This window comes from Rattus rattus, chromosome X, assembly GCF_011064425.1.
Source record: "Rattus rattus isolate New Zealand chromosome X, Rrattus_CSIRO_v1, whole genome shotgun sequence".
NCBI lineage: Eukaryota > Metazoa > Chordata > Mammalia > Rodentia > Muridae > Rattus > Rattus rattus.
In genome coordinates, this window is record NC_046172.1 from 86951741 (window position 1) to 86961614 (window position 9874).

The window sequence follows — 9874 nt, forward strand, 5'->3', positions numbered from 1 at the left end:
CTGCACAACAGGAAATACAAGCACGTGACCCACTGAACTTCATCCACATCTGTAACCCTTTTACCCAGTAGAGAATAAGTCATAGATCTTCTTGGTAAGAATTCCAAGTATTTAACGTGCAGTTTCACATTACATCACCATGTTCTGTCTTGTTTTCCAAATACACGAAACTGTATTTTCGCTCCAAAGTGAAATAAGCTGTCCACATCTTTTTAAAAAAAACAGCCTACAAAAATTTTCAGAGCTGGAAAAGATTATTCATATGACACAATGTGATTTCTAAAGTCCAGAATATTGAAACAAAGCCCATGTATGCATCCCGTTTGCTGCTGGATGCAACACTAACTTTATTGAGGAGGAATGATAATGTCTTTTCAGTCAACAAGTGGACAGAAATGGTTTCTACACAGTTATTAGAGGAGATTAATTTGAATGTGGCAAAATATCCAACTTCAGTCAGTTAACATCTTGAAGAAAATTAGAGAAGGGATTTCCTTGGTTGTTTTTCATGGCTTGAAAGGTTTTTAAAAACCCTCCAATTACAAACAGCACCACTTTTATCCGTATGGGAATGAGGCATCCTTTCTCTTTTCTGACCTGACATCTGCCCAGGGAACATACTTGGAGACACATTTAGATGATGCCCCCATCTTGAAGTCATCTGAGTTCTAGTGGCTAGCCTGCACCCCCCTGCCTTGTCTGCAACAACTACCATTGATTCTGTGGCCATGGAGGTTTCATAGGGAACCCTTTCCTTAAGAATGTCCCTTTCTGCTTTTCTTTCCTCCTGTCCCACCCCTTCCAATTCAACTCTCCTCAGTGTTTTCTTTGACTTTCTTCTGGTTGTACATGAGAATTCAGTGACTGGCAGACTAGGAACTGCATGCTTGATACTTCTAGTTAATCTACCCACAACTAGGGATCTGTTGCTGGAAGCCATTTTAGTTTCAGTGGTGGGAGTACTATCTGGCTCCTACTCCTTTCCTTACAGTTTTTCTCCACCCTCTGGTACTCACTAGGTAACATCTACAGAGCCTGCCTTTTGAACGTCCACTTGTCCATTCAGTCTCAATCATTCCTGCTTGAGAATAGTTCTGATCATGCTCAATTCCTCTTTTACTTGAATGTTATCAGAGTCTTTGCCCTGCCCTTTAGTGGTCCTCTCTTCTTTTTTTTTAAATACTTATTTTATTTATATGAGTACGCTGTAGCTGTCTTCAGACACACCAGAAGAGGGCACCAGATCTCATTACAGATGGTTGTGAGTCACCATGTGGTTGCTGGGATTTGAACTCAGGACCTCTGGAAGAGCAGTCAGTGCTCTTAACCACTGAGCCATCTCTCAGCCCGGTCCTCTTCTTAAGCTTGGGCTTTATTTTAACGTCATTGTCATTGTCACTGTACCAGTCTAAGTCCTTACTACCGTTTTGCCTCATATTTTCTGCTGAGGAAGAAAGGTGGTTGAGAAGATCTTGATTCTGTTCCTTGTTCCTTGTTTTAAATTGTTAATTTAAAAATATAATTCCCTAGTTGTTCCCACAATAGGACCAGGATTCACCCTGTATTTGACAAGCTGATCCAAACAGGCTTCATGTGAGTTCAAGGCCAGCCTGGTTCTGCACAGTGAGTTCCAGAGTTACAGTTAAACTTTGCCTCAAATAAGGCATATTATACTCATTGCTTCATATAATATTATGGACACAAATATCTTCAATAGACAAAAAGGGTGCCTGAAGAGATGGCTTAGCATTTACGAGCACATACTGCTCTTCCAGAAGATCAGAGTTCTACCTATCTACATGGGGTGGCTGGTCCACAACCACTTGCAAGTCCAGGTCCAGGATCAGAGTCCTTTGACCCCCACAAACACCTATTGGCACACATGCACAGACTCTCCACATGATTTAAAAACAAACAAACAAACAAACAAACAACAAAAAGTGATTGTGAAAAAAAACACATATAAGCCAATACACAACAGATTCTTATGCAGCTAAAAATTAAAATAAAATTATGATATTGTTCAGCAAAATGAATGGAGCTGGAAATGATTGTGTCCAAGTTGGGCACAGTGGTGCAAGGTAGAGACGGTCTTTGTGAAGTCAGGGCCAGTCTGAGTGTGATCTACTAACAAGTTCCAGGACAGCCAGGCCTACATAGAAAGACACTGTTTCAAGCAAACAAAGTCTCAGGAGAAAAACATTTTCTTTAATACATAGAGCTTAGATCTTAAGTTTTATGTGTGTGCGCGTGTGTGTGTGCGTGTGCGTGTGTGTGTGCCTGTCAGTTGTGAAAGCAGAAAGAGCACCAATGGAAAGAGAAAAGGGAGAATAAGGGAGGATTGAGGAGGAGAGAAGGCAAAAGAATATCTGCAAGAACAACAGATGTGAGGTCTCTGGGAACAGGAACTGCAGGAGAAAAGCAAGGGGACAGGGTTGGGTGCGTGGGAACAAGGATCAGCGCACACTAAAGTATCATTGAAACACCATAAGAAAACTTATTACTTTATCACTTTTAAAACACGAACACAGGCTGGAGAGATGGCTCAGTGGTTAAGAGCACTGGCTGCTCTTCCAGAGGTCCTGAGTTCAAATCCCAGCAACCACATGGTGGCTCACAACCATCTGTAATGGGATCTGATGCCCTCTTCTGGTGTGTCTGAAGACAGCAACAGTATACTCATATATAATAAATAAAATAATTATTTTTAAAAGTGAACAAAAAATGTTGAGGCCTGCCACCGCACCCCACCCCAGCCAGCATAGCTGTAGCCATTTCGTTCCATGCCTGCCAGCTATTTCATGTTGTTGCTGTGACATGCCTGCCTGTCACTGACACAGAAGAGTAACTTGACACAGAGCAGGGTCATGTTAGTCAACATCCCCTGTTATGTTCTGTATGACGTTGGTTAATCTTAAGAGATTCCATAAAGCTTTACTTAGGACCCATCAAGTTAAAAGTCACTATGACCTCTTATGTCTCAAACGGCTTGAGTCAGAGCTGACCACCTGCATATGAGCTCATTGTGCCTTTTATGTTTTTTTCCTTTATAAGCCTGCTCTGAGAACAACTGGTACTACAGTTAGGCTCCCGGGTCCTTTTTTGAGGTCCTGAGGTTCAGTCTTGGGGTGTGCATTCACTAAATATTCTTGCTTGACTGACATCAGTGTTCATATGGTGTGTGGGGGCAGTGTATTTGCCTGGTGTGCATGAATGAATCCTCAGAACCAAAAAGAAAAATAGACGATTATATAATATGCTTTTGTTTGTTTGTTTGAGATGCTGAGAATCCTTCCTTGTGTTAGATCAGGACCATGGAGCCACATTGTCAACCACGAGGAGTATTTTTGTTTGTTTGTTGAATCAGGGCCTTATTATATTGCCCTGGCTGTCCTGCAATGTTCTATGTAGACCAGGCTGGCCTCAAACTCAGAGTTCAGCCTGCCTCTGCCTCATGAGTGCTGGGATTACCGTGCCTGGCTGATATTTTTGAGACAGAGCCCCATTATGTGCTCCAGGTTTGCCTGGAACTCCTATCTGCCTCTGCCTTCTGAATGCCTGTATCTCCTCCTACCTGTTATTCTCAGACAAGGTTGAATGATCTGTCCATACTATAGAGACGGCTCTCAGGGAGGAAAATATAGTTTGAGCTGCCCGTGTGCCATGACCTTCTCAGCCTTAGTTTGCCTCTTGATAAGCCTTGTGAAATGTCCTATCTACATTAAGTTAGGAGATTGAGATTGGACACTGGAACGCTTTTAAAATGATCATTTTAACTGACAGCTTTAAGCTAAATCATCAAAGTAAAGGAAGTTAGCTGATCTGCATTCTTTTGTTGGGTGTTGAGGGTTCCTGATTGATGCTACACCACGTTCTGGTTTTAGAACTAACCAACCAGGAAGTAGTAGAAACCTCTTTATGGACTAGCCTCCTATCTCTGGCCACTGCCAGCTTCTCAGTTCCTCTTTTATAGAGCCAAGGTAGATTCACTGTAAATAGTTTGTGGTCACCACTCCCAAATTTTATTATAGAACATTCTAGCCCCTTAGGTCCAGTAGAAAATACTTTTCAATTGTTAACTGGCCATGCAGCTCGTGGATTAAGGAATTTATTCCAAGAGAAAGCCTTCACTTTCTGGCTGCAATCTGAACAGCTCAATAATCCTTCTATTTACAGAGACCTCTTCGTACCAGAGGCTTGATGAACTGTCTCCCTCTCCTCCCTCTGCTTCTCCTCCTTCCTCATTTTCTCCCGATATTCCTCCCCATTCACTTCCTTGTTGTTTTAGTCTCACAGGAGAGTAGATTTTCCTGGAAAGAATGTAATTCCAACCATCATCTCCCAAGTACCATTCCTCTGCAAGGCATCCTAACCCATAATTTCCCAGAGTAGTATCTCTGAAGCAAATGCTGCTACCATTACATAAACAAACATGCACAGAGGAAATCTATTTCCTGATAAGGGACTCCAGACTTTTCCCATGGAGCATTCAAGGCTCTTGAACACATGGATCCACGTCAGCTTTACAGCCTCATCTCCCATGTGCTCTGTGCTTTTGGAAAACTGCATGTTGTCCTGATTCCTTAAGGGTCCCCTATGTTCTGTGCGTGCCTCTTTAGCAGGCTAGAAATGCAGTGGACAGATTTTAGCGTTTTGTACATAGGCAATGACAGTATGCATTTGATGAACTCTTCAAAGGAGTATTATCACCATCTCTTTAAAAGGTGTAGAAATGGAGTCTCAGGAAGGCGAATGGACCAATTTTTGTCTTTGGAAAAGACACTGGGCTTATAGAATGAAGCGACCCAATAAACACTTGGTAGTGACCATGAGTGAAGTTAGTTTGCTCTGTGACAATAAGGGCTGGGTGAAGAGCTCTTTTAGTATGTGCAGTATTATTTTATTCTTTCCTTGAGATTTAAATCACACATTTTGTAGAGCTGTTGGAAATTATACGACAACAGAAAGATCTAGGAATAAACACTCAGAACCCATCAATTAGAGCTGCCTACCCCTTTCTGAAATTTGCTGGTGAGTGGTGAAATAGTGGTGAGTGAATTAAAACAAGTCAAGGTAGGGCAATTGTTTTTAAGGTTCCATCTTACTTTGGCTTCAGTGGCACCTCCAGGCTCAGCCACCAAATGCTAACATTACAGGCATGGGCTACCCTGTCTGGATTGACTTTTAAAATGCTATCAAAAGTTCACAAGTTATACATATACACCTTGATAACTGTTTCCAAAGCAAACACATTTGTCTGGCTAGCAACCAAATTAGAAAAGAAAACATTCCTACTGTCCTATGGCCCACACTGATGTCCTCTTTCCCGGCCAGGTGCAGTCATTGTTTGGACTTATACAAACCCAGATCAGTTTTGTCTGTTTTTTGAATTTTATCTAAATAGAATCATCCAGAGAGTGCTTCTTTGTGTCTGCCTCCCCCCCCCCAACTCTACATTATCAGTTCATTAATCATCCATCTGGTTGCATGAGAATGTAAATTATTCACCATTATTGCTGGATAGTGATTTATTGCCTAAATATAATGGGGAATAAAACATCCTCACCATTGGTAAAATAATAAGACAAAATTAGTGAGAATATGAAATTCTCGGCTAGCATAATTCATCATGTTAATATAACTAATGAATACACAAGTCTCCACTCTAAAAGTACATAGTTTACTTTCCCATTAGAAATGTGAAAAAAATCTACAAAACTGACTCCACAAAGGATAGAAAGCAAGTCTCAACAAACTGCACAGATTGAAACAGCACAGAGTATAGTCTCTGGCCATTATAAAATAAAGTTAGAAACAATGCAAAAAAAAAAAAAACAAAAAACCCTAGAACTCGCGGTATGCTGTGAAATGAAGAACTATATTTCTATTTCATTTTATGTTTTCTGGTATGAGTCTTTTGCCTATGTGTATGTTTGTGCACATGCTAGATACCTGGGGAGGGCATGAGAGTGCAGTGGACCCCCTGGGACTGGAGTTATAGCTGTCAGCCAGCATGTGGGTGCTCCAAACCAAAGCTCAGTTCTCTGGGAGAGCAGTATGGGCTCTTAACCTTTGAGCCCCAAGAGATGTATTTCTAAAGAACTTGCTGTTCAAAGAAGAAATAAAATAGATATTTGAAAACATTTTGAGCCAAGTGATAAATGAAATCATGATAGAGAAAATTTGTGGACTATGAAATCCAAGTGGGCTTTTTTTGGGGGGGTAATAATTGACAAACTGGGTTTTTTTTTAACATTTTTATTGGCTATTTTATGTATTTACATTTCAAATGTTATCTCCTTTCCCGGGACCCCCCCTCCCATGCTCCTCCCCCTTGCTTCTATGAGGACGCTTCCCCCTCCACCCACCCATTCCCTTCTACATCACCACCCTGCCATTTGCCTACACTGGGGAAACGAGCCTGACTCTAAAATAGCCTTGAACACCAAAAGCATTTGGGGAAAGAAGAGCATGGAAGAATTGACAGTAGCTGATTCTTACTGTAAAGCGCAGATATCGAGAATGTGGTTTGGAGGACTAGATAGGCACACAGATCAATGAGTCAGAAGAGAGACTACAGAATTAGATGCACACACATTTGGCCAACTGATTTTAAATAAAAGCATCAAGATAACTCAGCAGAGGAAGAAAAAATCTTTTCAATAATATGGTGGTGGAACAAACAATTGGACAAAGATACGGAGATACATGAATCTTGATTCATAGCTTCTGTGAAAATTAACTGAAATGTATCACCAACTTCCATGTAAGAGCTTAAATGACAAAATATTTAGAAATGATAAAAATCTTTTCGATCTTTTGTTAGGACACAAACAGCCCAAACCATGAAGAAGCAATAAACTGGATTTATCAAAATTAAAATCTTCTTCTCAAGATACTGTTAAGAAGATGAAAAGCAAAACCATAGCCTCGGGTAAGGTATTTGCAAAGCAACAAAGCAAGCGAAGGGCCTATGTCCACAATATATAAAGGGACTGGGACTGGAGATGGAGTTGAGCTGCTATAGCAGGTGCCTAGCACACCCAAACCCCACTTCCGCCCTCAGCACTGTGCAGTCAGTGTGCTGGCTGAGATCTGTAAACCCAGGACAGTGAGTTAGAGGCAGAAGGATCAGAAATTCAAGATTATCCTCATGTACGGCGGAGGTCGATGCCAACGTGGGTCACTTGAGACCTAGTCTCAAAAGAAAAAAATGACAAAGCCAAGTGCAGGTAAGATTGGATAAAGCAAAACGGTCGTATAATTCTGATGGGAACGTAAGACGGTACAGACACATTAAAACAGCTTTTAAATTAGGATCAAAAATGTCTTTTTAAATGCCTAACAACTCAAATCTTAAGTATTTATGTAATAGAAATAAAAACATGGATTAACACAAAGACTCGTATGCAAATCGGCATATCAGCTTTGTTTGTAATGGGGTAAGCCTGGAAAAGATCCAAGTGTCCATCAACTGAGGAATGAATGGGTAAAATTTACTATCTATGCAAATGCCATAAGGAAGTTCTAATATATTCAACCAATCTGTAATATGAGCGAAACTGAAAAGCATTATATTGAGTGAAATTTGAGTGGTTTTAAATGACCAACACATTTATACAACATTTGGAAAGAGGCAAAATTTGTAACAGTAGTTTCCAGGTTGAGGAGAGAGGATAGGCTACATGGGGCACAAGAGAATGCTGTGGGGGTGATTAAATTATTGTATATTGTAATTGTGGTCGTAGTTACATGAGTATATACAGTTGTCAATATTTGTAGAACTTAGGTGGGGAGAGACTGCCTGTAATCCCAGCACCAAGGAGGGTGTGGAATTTTACCAGCTGAGTCCTCGGGCTATATGGTGAAACTCTTTCTTAAAAACAAAAATGAAAGATCCCAAACTACAAATCATATATACAAAACAAAAGCTCACAGAGCTTTACCACAATAAATAAATAAATAAATAAATAAATAAATAAATAAATAAATAAATAAATGGAATTTTCCCCTGGCAATGGACAAAGAGACACGTTGTTTTTGGTGTTCTTATATCAGTCGGGCAGAGCAGACCACAGTCCTTTGGTCATCCTAGCTTGATGCCTGACTTGGTGGCCAAAGCTGTTTCTGCCTAGAACCCAGAAAAATCAGATTAAATGAAATCCAGGCAGTGCAGGGCAGGAGGAAGAAGAGACCTGCATTCCACCATGCCACATGGTGGGGAAAGACACCCACGGGCCTACCCTTTGTCCCATTGTACAGGTGGGCCTCAGACACACGGTGGCCTCGCCTATCACCATGCAGTACAGTGAGGAAGGAGCAAGAGAGACAGAGCTGCAGACCACCATGCCATGCACAGACGCTGCCCTCCAGCACAGCACAGGCAGACTATAGACACTCACCCTGGGGCCTGCCAGCCACATGCCCAACCTGCAGCAGGCGCTACCACAGTGTGCAGGTACGTGGGAGGCAGATGGGAGAGAAAGAGAGGTGGAGCAGTTTGAGCATTGTGAAGAGAGATGAAACTGGAGACTCGAGGGTGGAGAGGAGTAGAGTGTTGTGGGGCCATAGCGAGGTCCTAGCCTGAGCTTCTGCTGTGTCTGGGGCTGGAGCTGTGCAGCAGGAGGGGTCTATGTTGATGCCGGTGGCCTATGTTACCACTAGAGAGCATGGGGATGTCCCGGGGTGGGGCAGAAGCTGGGGACCATGTCGATGGTTAGGGGCTGTGCAGAACGGGCTCCACCCGTCAATGACTGCAGCTCAGGCAGTACAGTGGAGCTGGCCCTGGTGGGTGATGGTGGTGGTGGTGGTGGTGGTGGTGGTGGTGTGTGTATGCACGCACGCGCCCCAAGGAGGTAAGTGTGGCAGAACTGTGTCTGGCAGTGGGGAAAACTTAAGTGAGAGAGCTGGCCCTGCTCTCATCAGCAGCCGCACTCTGGAGAGCTGGCCCTGCACCTTGCATGGACTATGTAGCAGGGCTGCCCCTGCTGGTGCAGATGCAGGTGAGGCTGCTCCAAGGACGAGAGCATGGGAGAACTGGCCCCACCACTTCTCTGCCATGAAGTGGCTTGGGCACAGGGTGGGATGCCTTCTGCCCCCTTGCCCCTTACCAGTGGAGGCAGTCAGGAAAGGTGACCCTCCGGTCATGAGGACAAGTGAGCTGGCCCTGCCCCCTCACTGGCTACAGTACTAGAGAGTGTGAGCCCTGCACCTGGGCAGCACAGTGGAGCTGGCTGCGGTGAGGCAGCCTTGAGGGAAAGGGTGCAGGCGATCTTGTCCCACCACCTATCTGCTGTGACGTAGTGTGTGGGGGTGATGTCTTCCCTCAACTCACCACCTGCAGTGGCTGGAAGAGTTGGCCCTGAGGGCGTGAGAGCAGGAGAGGTGGCCCTGCCTGTCTAGCTGGCTGCACACCCAGAGAGTGAGGCCTGCACGTTGCCTGGGCAACACAGCGGAGCTGGCCCTAAACCACAGGTGAGCCCGCCCCAAGCGTGTGAGAGCAGGAGAGCTGCCCCAGCCCATCAAAGCCTGCAACAATGTTCCCCAGGCCTTTACTGGGCAGCTCAGGGGAGCTGGCTCTGGAGGCATGTGTACAGATAAGCTGGCCCTGAGGGCAGGAGAGCCGGCCTGCAGGAGAGCAGGAGAGCTGGCCCTGCCTTCTGCTGATGGCCGCAGTGGGTGACCTAGCCCCAACAGTGATGGAGAGCTCACCATGATGATTCAGATAAGCAAGAGCTGTCGGGCTGACCAGCTCAGCTACCACTGAGACCCAGATCCAGACCTCTGAGTTGGCCCCAAATCTATATCGACTGCGAATGGTTGGTACGAATGAAAGAGTTAGTCCTGCAGCTTCAAAACTGCAGGATCTCCGTGA

General features: G+C 43.9%; 1 pseudogene; it reads right to left on the bottom strand.

Annotated features, from left to right (window-relative positions):
- Positions 1-456: 456 nt before the first annotated feature.
- LOC116888048 lies at positions 457-2775 on the bottom strand (annotated as a pseudogene).
- Positions 2776-9874: the final 7099 nt, after the last annotated feature.